Source organism: Salvelinus fontinalis, chromosome 7 (genome assembly GCF_029448725.1).
Source record: "Salvelinus fontinalis isolate EN_2023a chromosome 7, ASM2944872v1, whole genome shotgun sequence".
Taxonomy (NCBI): domain Eukaryota; kingdom Metazoa; phylum Chordata; class Actinopteri; order Salmoniformes; family Salmonidae; genus Salvelinus; species Salvelinus fontinalis.
The window spans coordinates 65,115,484-65,128,465 of NC_074671.1; the positions used below are offsets into that span (position 1 = coordinate 65,115,484).

The 12,982-nt window shown below is 40.6% G+C and overlaps 1 protein-coding gene across 1 annotated transcript in view; it reads right to left on the bottom strand.

Moving 5' to 3' along the window:
- Positions 1 to 12,982, bottom strand: part of LOC129860120 (zinc finger protein 91-like) — a 398,291-nt gene that overhangs the window by 293,002 nt on the left and 92,307 nt on the right. The gene's annotated exons all lie outside the window — the stretch shown is intronic.

Below are 12,982 nucleotides of genomic sequence, written 5' to 3' on the forward strand. Positions count from 1 at the left end.
AAAGAAAGAAATCTGTGAAAATCAAACGCTAAACGTTGTTTCAACCAGTCAAGTTACATTTGTGTTTATTCCTCAGACACTCGAAAAAGTAACCAGCCTTTGCTAGATCAGTCTGCATTCAGTCAATCCACTGGGATTCAGTCAATCCACAATTTTAGCCAGGATGGCATCATGGCCATACGGCATCATTGCACGCCGATGACACTGGCGGTGTTCACTTGATTGACTGTGTCTTTGTCAAATTACCACCTATCGTTTTGAAACCAAGCTAGCTAGATAGCCAACAAGCTGTGCTTTACGAGAGCAGGTAGAAACCCTTTGTCCGTCACACAATCTTTCAGCTAACATAGCGCGCCAAGAGGCTAAGTTCCGTTTGGACATTTATGCAAGAACATGTCGAAGCACGTTACGCATATCTGTGAGTTATGAAAACGACGTGTTTTGCAAATTTTGAACCTACAATATGGCTACTAATACTGGAAAAGCTAAATCAAAGTCCAGGTATACAGATTGTGGATGATATTCTAGAATAAATCTATCGGGAAAGTGGACGCTAACGTTACCTTAGACTGGTAAGTGAAATACGAGTCTTTATATTCTTTTATATTGTAAATCCAAAAGCAACAACATGTCAAAGTCAACATCCAATACACATTGGGTTCCCGACTGGCGCAGTGGTCTAACACACTGCAGTACCTGGTTCGAATCCAGGCTGCATCACATCCGGATGTGATTGGGAGTCCCATTGTGCAGTTCACAATTGGCCCAGCGTTGTCCGCGTTTGTCCGGGGTAGGCGTCATTGTAAATAAGAATTTGTACTGACTTGCCTAGTTAAATAAAGTGTAATATAAAAAAGAAACAAATAATTGGTACACAACCTTCACCACAGTGTTCTCCACTCTATATAATATATGTTTATAGATGTGCTGTTGTATATTTGATGTATTGCTAAAATAAAGGTTCAATATAATAAGTAATGAACTTGAGTTCTTACTGATTGTTTTAGTGGTAAAGACTGACTTCAAAGAGAACACATTCAAGTCCTCCATCTCCCCACTTAGTCTGACTGCTGCTCTCTCTGGCTCCACAACAAACCCCCGCCCGGCCATCTAGAGGTGTGAATACCCAGCCAGCCTACAAGTAGATGGTAAGTGCTTTACAGCAGAAAGAGACTTGGGACCAGCAGCACAATATTGTGTAGAGGGTGTTCTAAATACTGTAATTATAAATAGTGTGTACCGTTTTTTTTGTTTGTATGTTTTTTACTTTGTGTGTGGTTTGTGGTGTGTTCACTTATGACATTAGATCAGTGTTGGCTGCTAACTTGGCCTTTATCTTAAATATTTCATTTCTGTGTTTGGAGACATTGGATCAGCATTCTTGTCGTGTCTCCTGTTAGAGGACTGGCCACCCCTCATAGCCTGGTTCCTCTCTAGGTTTCTTCCTAGGTTCCAGCCTTTCTAGGGAGTTTTTCCTAGCCACAGTGCTTCTACATCTGCATTGCTTGCTGTTTGGAGTTTTAGGCTGGGTTTCTGTACAGCACATTGTGACATCAGCTGATGTAAGATTTATAAATACATTTGATTGTTTTGGGCCAATCGTGAAGGACACCTGGGTGACTTCATACTAAATGTCATGTAGCTTGCTCATTCTTGAAGTTATCAGTCTGAAACTTTGCACATAAACTGCTGCCCTCTTGTGGAGACCATCTAAACTACCTCCAGCTTCCTAGCTGAACGTGACCTTTCTCTTGCATTTCAAAGCTCAAATAAAACAGAGAAACAACAGTCCATCATTACTTTAAGGCATGAAGGCCAGTCAATGCGGAACATTTCAAGAACTTTGAAAGTTTCTTCAAGTGCAGTGGAAAAAACCATCACTCACTATGATGAAACTGGGCTCTCATGAGGACCGCCACAGGAAAGAAAGACCCAGAGTTACCTCTGCTGCAGAGAATAAGTTAGAGTTAACTGCACCTCAGATTGCAGCCCAAATAAATGCTTCACAGAGTTCAAGTAACAGACACATCTCAACATAAACTGTTCAGAGGAGGCTGCGTGAATCAGGCCTTCATGGTCGAATTGCTGCAAAGAAACCACTACTAAAGGACACCAATAACAAGAACAGACTTGCTTGGGCCAAGAAACACGAGCAATGGACATTAGACTGGTGTAAATCTGTCCTTTGGTCTGATGAGTCCTAATTTGAGATTTTTGGTTGCAACCGCCGTGTCTTTGTGAGACGCAGAGTAGGTGAACAGATGATCTCTGCATGTGTGGTTCCCACCATGAAGCATGGAGAAGGAGGTGTGATGGTGCTTTGCTGGTGACACGGTCTGTGATTTATTTAGAATTCAAGGCACACTTAACCAGCATTCTGCAGCGATACGCCATCCCATCTGGTTTGTGCTTAGTGGGGACTATCATTTGTTTTTCAACAGGACAATGACCCAAAACACACCTCCAGGCTGTGTAAGGGCTATTTGACCAAGGAGAGTGATGAGGTGCTGCATCAGATGACCTGGCCTCCACAATCACCCGACCTCAACCCAATGGAGATGGTTTGGGATGAGTTGGACTGCAGAGTGAAGGAAAAGCAGCCAACAAGTGCTCAGCATACATGGGAGCTCTAGGCCGAGTTGCTGTCATGTTAAATGCTTTCCATACGGAAATTGTTTGCCTCACAGTGAACTGAAGGAACTCAAATCTTTTTGAGAGGATTTTATAGCCTTCCCCAGACTGATGTGTTCCAACTACCCTCGTCCTGTTGTCCTCCGAGTTCTCCTTTCCTCTCGGCATGGTGTGCTTTGCATTCACCTGGATGGGTAACACATAACTGACCAGGTTTCTTATCTCTGTCAGAGTCCCGCACAAACTCTTTCCTAACGATCTCTCCTTTGATTGGTTCATTTGGTACCCAATTATTTACCCACCTGAATCTACTTACCTACTTGATTTAACCAATGCAACTTGGGGTTCACTTATTTTTGCACCTGCACTAATTCCTTTCTAATGTTATTTTTCCACTGCACACATTATTTCCTCTACACCAACATATGGTATTGGTATTAATAAACATGTTATGTCAGATCAAAAGACTGGTTCTGATTAAATGAAGATTTCATGGTAAAAACAAAAAAATCTCTAATTGCACAAGAGGTTCACATACTTTCAAGCAGCACTGTATATATTTGCCACTGCTCGACTAAACAAAGCTTGGTCGACCAACATCTATCCACCAAACAATTGACCAGTTGACTAAATGGGTCAGCCCTAAAAGCTGTTCAACAGTTGAGGGCAAAAAGGGGCATAAGGGGTGAATATTATGAGTCGTAATCAATTATCATCCTCCACTCACTATCACAAGGGTTAGTAACTACACAGACCCATTTCATATCATCCTCCACTCACTATCACAGGGGTTAGTAACTACACAGACTCATTTCATATCATCCTCCACTCACTATCACAAGGGTTAGTAACTACACAGACTAATTTCAAAGAACTTCAAAACATTGGCAGTTTGTCTACTTCACTTCTTTTGTCTGCTATCTGAACACTCCAGATAGCCTAGTTGTTCAGGGATGTGTGATGTCAGAATTACAGAATTCAACCTATCAATAGACTGGTCATAACTTATGGAGGTCTAATTTATGAAGATAACTTATAGATAGATAGAACCTGCTCTTACCATGATTAACAGATTTCCCAATCTTCTCCTCCTCTTCTTCATCTTTAATGTTAACATTCAGCTCCAGTGTTTGACTGCAGTCTTCCAGCTTCACTGATGCCATCTCTGGATCCTCCAGTGCAAACTGGGCTCCACTGTCACAATCAGGACCCAGTGACTGTAGGTTTGGATTCAGTGTGGAAGGAGAGAGGCAGGCTGGGTTTGTCCTCACTGTTGATGTTACAAACCTCAGACTTAATCTGAGTCGGCCAATAGTAATAAAGAGAAACAGACACAAAAGTTAGTCTTAAATTCTGGCACTTTCTTTATTCTCAAACTATATTAGATCAGGTACCTAAGCATTGACAAACCATTCAATTCATTTTAAATTAGACACAAGGTTCACACTATAAATTAGTCTACACAACGTAAATGCACTAAACCTATAGTAGATTTCCTAAATTCACACACAGAGCATTCAGAAAGTATTCAGACCTCTTGACTTTTCCACGTTTTGTTACGTTACAGCCTTATTATAAAATGGATTCAATTGTTTTTCCCCTCGCCAATCTACAGACGATACCCCATAATGACAAAGCAAAAACATGCCATTAGAATTTTTTGCAAATGTATCTTTTTTTTTACTGAAATATCGCATTTACTTTAGTATTCAGACCATTTACTCAATACTTTTTTGAAATCAAATCAAATCAAATTTTATTAGTCACATACACATGGTTAGCAGATGTTAATGCGAGTGTAGCGAAATGCTTGTGCTTCTAGTTCCGACAATGCAGTAATAACCAACAAGTAATCTAACCTAACAATTCCACAACTACTACCTTATACACACACAAGTGTAAAGGGATAAAGAATATGTACATAAAGATATATGAATGAGTGGTGGTACAGAACGGCATAGGCAAGATGCAGTAGATGGTATAGAGTACGGTATATACATATGAGATGAGTACTGTAGGGTATGTAAACATAAAGTGGCATAGTTTAAAGTGGCTAGTGGTACATGTATTACATAAAGATGTCAAGATGCAGTAGATGATATAGAGTACAGTATATACATATGAGATGGGTAATGTAGGGTATGTAAACATTATATTAAGTGGCATTGTTTAAAGTGGCTAGTGGTACATTTTTACATAATTTCCATCAATTCACATTTTTAAAGTGGCTGGAGTTGAGTCAGTATGTTGGCAGCGGCCGCTAAATGTTAGTGGTGGCTGTTTAACAGTCTGATGGCCTTGAGATAGAAGCTGTTTTTCAGTCTCTCGGTCCCTGCTTTGATGCACCTGTACTGACCTCGCCTTCTGGATGATAGCGGGGTGAACAGGCAGTGGCTTGGGTGGTTGTTGTCCTTGATGATCTTTATGGCCTTCCTGTGACATCGGGTGGTGTAGGTGTCCTGGAGGGCAGGTAGTTTGCCCCCGGTGATGCGTTCTGCAGACCTCACTACCCTTTGGAGAGCCTTACGGTTGTGGGCGGAGCAGTTGCCGTACCAGGCGGTGATACAGCCCGACAGGATGCTCTCGATTGTGCATCTGTAGAAGTTTGTGAGTGCTTTTGGTGACAAGCCGAATTTCTTCAGCCTCCTGAGGTTGAAGAGGCGCCTTTGGCAGCGATTACAGCCTCAAGTCTTCTTGGATATGACTCTACAAGCGTGGCACTAGAGGTCGACCAATTAATGGCATGGCCGATTAATTAGGGCCGATTTCAAGTTTTCATAACAATCGTAATCGGCATTTTTGGACTCCGATTATGCCTGATTACACTGCATTCCACGAGGAAACTGCGTGGCAGGCTGACCAAGTGTTACACGAGTGCAGCAAGGAGCCAAGGTAAGTTGCTAGCTAGCATTAAACTTATCTTATAAAAAACAATCAATCTTCACATAATCACTAGTTAACTACACATGGTTGATGATATTACTAGGTTGACTAGCTTGTCCTGCGTTGCATATAATCAATGCGGTGCCTGTTAATTATCATCGAATCACAGCCTACTTCGCCAAACGGGGGATGATTTAATTAACAAAAGCACATTCGCGAAAAAAGCACAATCGTTGCACGAATGTACCAAACCATAAACATCAATGCCTTTCTTAAAATCAATACACAGAAGTCTATTTTTTTAAACTGCATATTTAGTTAAAAGACATTCATGTTAGCAGGCAATATTAACTAGGGAAATTGTGTCACTTCTCTTGCGTTCATTGCACGCGGAGTCAGGGTATATGCAACAGTTTGGGCAATCTGGCTCGTTGCGAACTAATTTGCCAGAATTTTACATAATTATGACATAACATTGAAGGTTGTGCAATGTAACAGCAATATTTAGACTTAGGGTTGCCGCCCGTTCGATAAAATACGGAACGGTTCCGTATTTCACTGAAAGACTAAACGTTTTGTTTTCGAAATGATCGTTTCCGGATTTTACCATATTAATGACCAACCAGTATTTCTGTGTTTATTATAATTAAGTCTATGATTTGATAGGTCAGTCTGACTGAGCGGTGGTAGGCGGCAGCAGGCTCATAAGCATTCATTCAAACTTTACTGCGTTTGCCAGCAGCTCTTAGCAATGCTTGCTTCCCAGCGATGGCCCTCATACCACCCTCATGGAGTCTGTTTCTGACCGTTTGAGCAGACACATGCACATTTGTGGCCTGCTGGAGGTCATTTTGCAGGGCTCTGGCAGTGCTACTCCTTGCACAAAGGCGGAGGTAGCGGTCCTGCTGCTAGGTTGTTGCCCTCCTACGGCCTCCTCCACGTCTCCTGATGTACTGGCCTGTCTCCTGGTAGCGCCTCCATGCTCTGGACACTACGCTGACAGACACAGCAAACCTTCTTGCCACAGCTCGCATTGATGTGCCATCCTGGATGAGCTGCACTACCTGAGCCACTTGTGTGGGTTGTACACTCCGTCTCATGTTACCACTAGAGTGAGAGCACCGCCAGCATTCAAAAGTGACCAAAACATCAGCCAGAAAGCATAGGAACTGAGAAGTGGTCTGTGGTCACCACCTGCAGAATCACTCCTTTATTGGGGGTGTCTTGCTAATTGCCTATAATTTCCACCTTTTGTCTATTCCATTTGCACAACAGCATGTGCAATTTATTGTCAATCAGTGTTGCTTCCTAAGTGGACAGTTTGATTTCACAGAAGTGTGATTGACTTGGAGTTACATTGTGTTGTTTAAGTGTTCCCTTTATTTTTTTGAGCAGTGTATATTGAAAATCATCCAATTAATCTGTATCTGCTTTTTTTGGTCCTCCAATAATCGGTATCGGCGTTAAACTCATAATCGATCGACCTCTACTTGGCACACCTGTATTTGGGGAGTTTCTCTCATTCTTCTCTGCATTTCCTCTCAAGCTCTGTCAGGTTGGATGGTGAGCATCGCTAAACAGCCATTTTCAGGTCTCTCCAGGGATGTTCGATCTAGCTGTGTTGTCTTGGCTGTGTGCTTAGGGTCGTTGTCCTGTTGGAAGGTGAACCTTCACCCCAGTCTGAGGACCTTTTAAGGTTTTCATTAAGGATCTCTTTGTAATTTGCTCCATTCATTTTTCCCTCGATCCTGACTAGTCTCCCAGTCCCTGCCGCTGAAAAACATCCAAGCGGGCTGTCATGTGCCTTTTACTGAGGTCATGTGCCTTTTACTAAGGAGTGGCTTCCGTCTGGACACGCTACCATAAAGTGCTGACTGGGGAAGCGCTGCAGAGATGGTTGTCCTTCTGGAAGGTTCTCCCATCTCCACAGAGGAACTCTGGAGCTCTGTCAGAGTGACCATTGGGTTCTTGGTCACCTCCCTGACCAAGGCCCTTCTACCCGATTACTCAGTTTGGCCGGGCGGTGAGCTCTAGGAAGAGTCCTTCCTGTCTCAAAGCTCTACAGACAAATCCTTTGACCTCATGGTTTTGGTTTTTGCTCTGACATGCACTGTTAACTCTGGGACCTTATATAAACAGGCGTGTGCCTTTCCAAATCATGTCCAATCAATTGAATTTACCACAGGTGGACAACAATCAAGTTGTAGAAACATGTCAAGGATGATCAATGGAAACAGGATGCACCTGAGCTCATTTTTGAGTCTCGTAGCAAAGGGTTTGAATACTTATGTAAATAAAGCGTTTGTTATTTTTGCAAACAAATCTAAAAATCTGTTTTCGCTTTGTCATTATGGCATATTGTGTGTAGATTGATGAGGAAAAATGTAATTTAATAAATTTTAGAATAAGGCTAACGTAACAAAATGTGGAAAAGGGGAAGGGGTCTGAATTGTTCCCGAATGCACTGTAAGGAATTGGCAACTCGTTCTCATGCTGAGAAATAAGGTAGGCCCCTTGATTTAACATCTGAACAAAGCGGACAGGCTAACAAGCTTTTCAAACAGTTGGAGACAGAAAGAAGGGTCTGTTCATAACAATTCAACTGTTCAACCTTGTTATCTAGCAAATAGATCCTTGTTGACTAAACTTGAAATGTAAAGATTAGCTGGCTAGTCACTAGCACGTGGGCTTGAGAGATTGTTGATGAGACCTGTGTTAATTTTCTATAATGCATACAATAAGTTAGTCATTACTAGTTACATTTGTAACAAAAAATGGCATTTTAATAGACTTGAATGCCAGATCAGTGATTATTGCGACAACAACAAAAAAGCAGATTCAACTATTTTTTATAAAATAAATGATTAGTGGGTCTTATGGTTGTGGATGGCTTATATTTAGCATATGTATATGAAAATAGATGAAAATAGATCAGACAATTGCCCACTAGGTTGTTTCCATGTAACTATCTGGTGCTGATAAAAACAGCTGGAGGTAATGACGCACCTCATACTGTCAAAATGATTCAGCAATCATAATTTAGTCAACAAACACTGTTTTCATCCTCATTTGTCAGAATAAAGAAACTTAAACAAAAGAAACATCCACCCGTCAAACAGATAAAAATGTTGTCGAGCATTAAAACATTTCTCCTATATCTGCCGTTTCCATTACACATGTCGCAAATATTTTTTATACCACATTGCTTTTGTTGAATTCACCTGAGTCAATGGAAACCTGCCTAATGATGTCTGAGTGATTGGTTCATATTTGGTCCGGTCTAATGTTTGGGTCAAGTAAAAAAAGAAGAAGAAGACATCCAAAAGACATCTACGTGGGTCCGTGCTTACTGGGGTGTATCCTACAATGTCGGCCTATAACTTTATGTTATGAATGTCCACCCATGTGGTAGGCCTATAACTTTATGTTATGAATGTCCATCCATGTGGTAGGCCTATAACTTTGTTTTATGAATGTCCATCCATGTGGTAGGCCTATAACTTTATGTTATGAATGTCCATCCATGTGGTAGGCCTATAACTTTATTTTATGAATGTCCATCCATGTGGTAGGCCTATTACTTTATGTTATGAATGTCCATCCATGTGGTAGGCCTATAACTTTATTTTATGAATGTCCATCCATGTGGTAGGCCTATAACTTTATGTTATGAATGTCCATCCATGTGGTAGGCCTATTACTTTATGTTATGAATGTCCATCCATGTGGTAGACCTATAACTTTATGTTATGAATGTCCATCCATGTGGTAGGCCTATAACTTTATGTTATGAATGTCCATCCATGTGGTAGGCCTATAACTTTATGTTATGAATGTCCATCCATGTGGTAGGCCTATAACTTTATGTTATGAATGTCCATCCATGTGGTAGGCCTATAACTTTATGTTATGAATGTCCATCCATGTGGTAGGCCTATAACTTTATGTTATGAATGTCCATCCATGTGGTAGGCCTATTACTTTATGTTATGAATGTCCATCCATGTGGTAGGCCTAGCGTTTGTATGAATGTCCATCCATGTGGTAGGCCTATAACTTTATGTTATGAATGTCCATCCATGTGGTAGGCCTAGCGTTTGTAAAACAGCCAGTTGCATTGGCTTTATTAGTCCTGGTTCCTGTGATTAATTATTTTGTCTATTTAAGCTCTGAATAGACCTATCAGCTACCCAACTTTATCAGGAAATATCCTGAGCTGATTTGCAATGAGAATCAATGTGTTTACACAGCAGTTTACACAATGCAGAAGTATTTTTTGTTTGTTGCTGTGATCATCTCGTCAAAAATGTACGGAGAAACTTGAAACCACTGATTATCATGACAATTTAGCTGACAGGGTTAAACTCCCGGACAACAGTGGTTTCAGAGTCCTGCAATAGAGCTGAGATGCTAATATTTGTGTAAACTCTACATAGTTGTGTTCTGTGGGTGTCACTGAGAAGGCTGAACAATCCATAGGTAAGAATGTAGAGTGCAATATGAATGTCCAACACAAACAAAAGACCCTCCATACTCAACTGGTGGACCGCGGTCAGTATCCAGAACGGGGTGAATATGGAACCCCTAATTTTTGCCTTTGGGCTTCGAACCCTGGTAAAAAAGACATTGACAGGTTTAGGATTGCAGGAAATTAGCTTTAAAACAGCAAAATGTTTTCTCCGCTAAGAGGGTTGCTAAGATTTTGGGGTTGCAAGTTAGGGGTTTGTTACAATGCCAATAAATGACAATATCCATCATTTTTGTAATTCATTTAAAATAAAGTAACAACATTCAAATGTTTGGCATGTTTAGCGTTATCTAGTCCAAATATGGCATGATTCCACTATTTTGTATCAGTTTGCGTCACTTTCAATGAGGAACTTTTATTTTGAGGGCGAACCGCAAATTCCACTATTGTGGCTAATCGTTATTGTAGCTAGCTTCACATAGGTAGGGACAAGCGAGTACCAGGGCTGGTTCCAGCAGGAGGACGGAGACGTTGGCCACGATCAGATATAAATGTATTATGTAGAACAAACATACCATTGATTCTAAGGAATCATGTCAGTTGTATTCAGAGCATTTCTATCTGCAACTTTCCAAAATGTTTTTGTTCTGAACATCCCCAGGCGAAACCCACTGAGCTATATACAAACCTGCAAAGCCTCACAAATTAACGCGTGGTGGGCTCCGCATCGTGCACTTTTAAAATATTTTTTTTGCACGTTCTTCACTCAATCGGTTTGGCAACAAAACCTTTCCCAAACGTGATAATAACTTGATGGGTGTGTTATCTAACATGTTATTACGTTATTTCGATATTAGACAGTTTAAACGTGCTATTACATACCTGTAGTAATAAAGAGAAACGGACAGCACAGTTTAAACGTTTTCTAAATTCTAAAGAGTGGTGTGCGCCTACCGGAACTTCCTGTTCCCCCCCACTACCAAAGTGCAACAGAGACATCTATTGGATTGATGGACTAACTTCTACTAAATCATGTAGAATATAAAAGTGAGATTGATTAGCTAGACAAATAACATTTGGCTTAAAAAACTAAAGGGGTGTCTGTTTTAGTATCTAAGTTTTTCAACACATTACATATGCATTGTAGATGATCTCTGTGGAAGGCCAAGAAGATTATCAAGAACCTCAGCCACCAGAGCCATGGCCTGTTCACCCTGCTACCATCTATCAGGCGGAGACAGTACAGGTGCATCAAAGCTGGGACAGGGAGAATGAAACTGCTTTTATCTCCAGGCCACAAGACTGTTAAACAGTCATCCTTGATTTGATTTAGAGAATATTGGTGACTAGCAAATTGGCTTGTCCCAATGTGTAGAGGTGTCATGACATGTATTGAGTAGATAAAAACAGATATACAGTACCAGTGAAAAGTTTGGACACACCTACTCATTCCAGGGTTTTTCTTTATTTTTATTATTTTCTACAATGTATAATAATAGTGAAGACATCAAAACTATGAAATAGCACATATGGAATCATGTAGTAACCAAATAAGTGTTAAACAAATCAAAATATATTTTATATTTGAGATTCTTCAAAGTAGCCACCCTTTGACTTGATGACAGCTTTGCACACGCTTGGCATTCTCTCAACCAGCTTCACCTGGAATGCAGTCTTGAAGGAGTTCCAACATATGCTGAGCACTTGTTGGCTGCTTTTCCTTCACTCTGTGGTCCAACTCATCACAAACCATCTCAATAATGTGTTGAGGTCAGTGATTGTGGAGGCCAGGTCATCTGATGCAGCACTCCATCACTGTCCTTCTTGGTCAAATAGCCCTTACACAGCTATTCCTGTTGTTAATTTGAATGCCATGAATTAAACAAAAGCATTATATTTACACCCAAAACTACTACAATGATTCAGTAGATCAATAAAGTAACAGTACTCTAGCAGGTCTCACAGCTGCTTATGCTGATAAAACATGTTAGTGAATAGGTCAGATTTAGCTTTGTGATGCTCATTTCAACTTCCTGTCTTGTTCAGCTTCAGAAAAACAGTAAATATGTCACTTGAAACATCGTTTTTTGGTAATTCCTTATACAAAAGAGAAGAGTTTGACCAGTACAAAAAATTAAGCAAGTTTCAATTAAGTTATCCAAACATAGTCATAATTAATCATTAAAAGAACTAATCTAGTTTTAAAATACAATTTATTAAACAAAAAGTATCCACCCAAACTAATGGTGAAAACTGATCATCACACCATCTCTATCTGATACATGTTGTGTCTACTAGCTCATTCCCACAGAAAACTGATCATCACACCATCTCTATCTGACACATGTTGTGTCTACTAGCTCATTCCCACAGAAAACTGATCATCACACCATCTCTATCTGACACATGTTGTGTCTACTAGCTCATTCCCACAGAAAACTGCAGAGGGAAGCAGTACCACCCAGTCAACCAGCCTCACAGAGGGTGTTCAACCCTAAAGGCAAATCCAAGGTCATCTCAATATGTTTACAGTAGAATCTAACAAAACACCAAAACTGACCAGGTGCACACTGATCAGTAAAGTAAAGAGAGGCTAACATTCTATAACGCTCCCTTTCCTCTGCACAGTTCTCTCACAGTGAGAAACAATAGGATTACAATAGAGTGTGTTACAATTTATTGAGAATTAAGTGATGTTATGATTTTAATCTTCACTAGTCAGAGAACAGATGATTCTCACATTTATGTTGGTGTCTTTTTAAGGGGCCATGTTGAGAGAAACTCTTCCAACGGTCAGAGCAGGAGTGAAGCTTCTCTCCTGTGTCTATTTTTAGGTGTATTTTTAGCTTTGATAGAATTGGGAAAATCTCCTCAATGTGGGCAGTGGTGAGACCTCTTAGCTCTGGGATCTTCCTGCTGTTGCTCTCTGGATGTAGAGAATGTCTCAATATGGTCTCCTGTGTGAAGAACATCAGAAGAACCAGTCAGTTGGTGTGATAT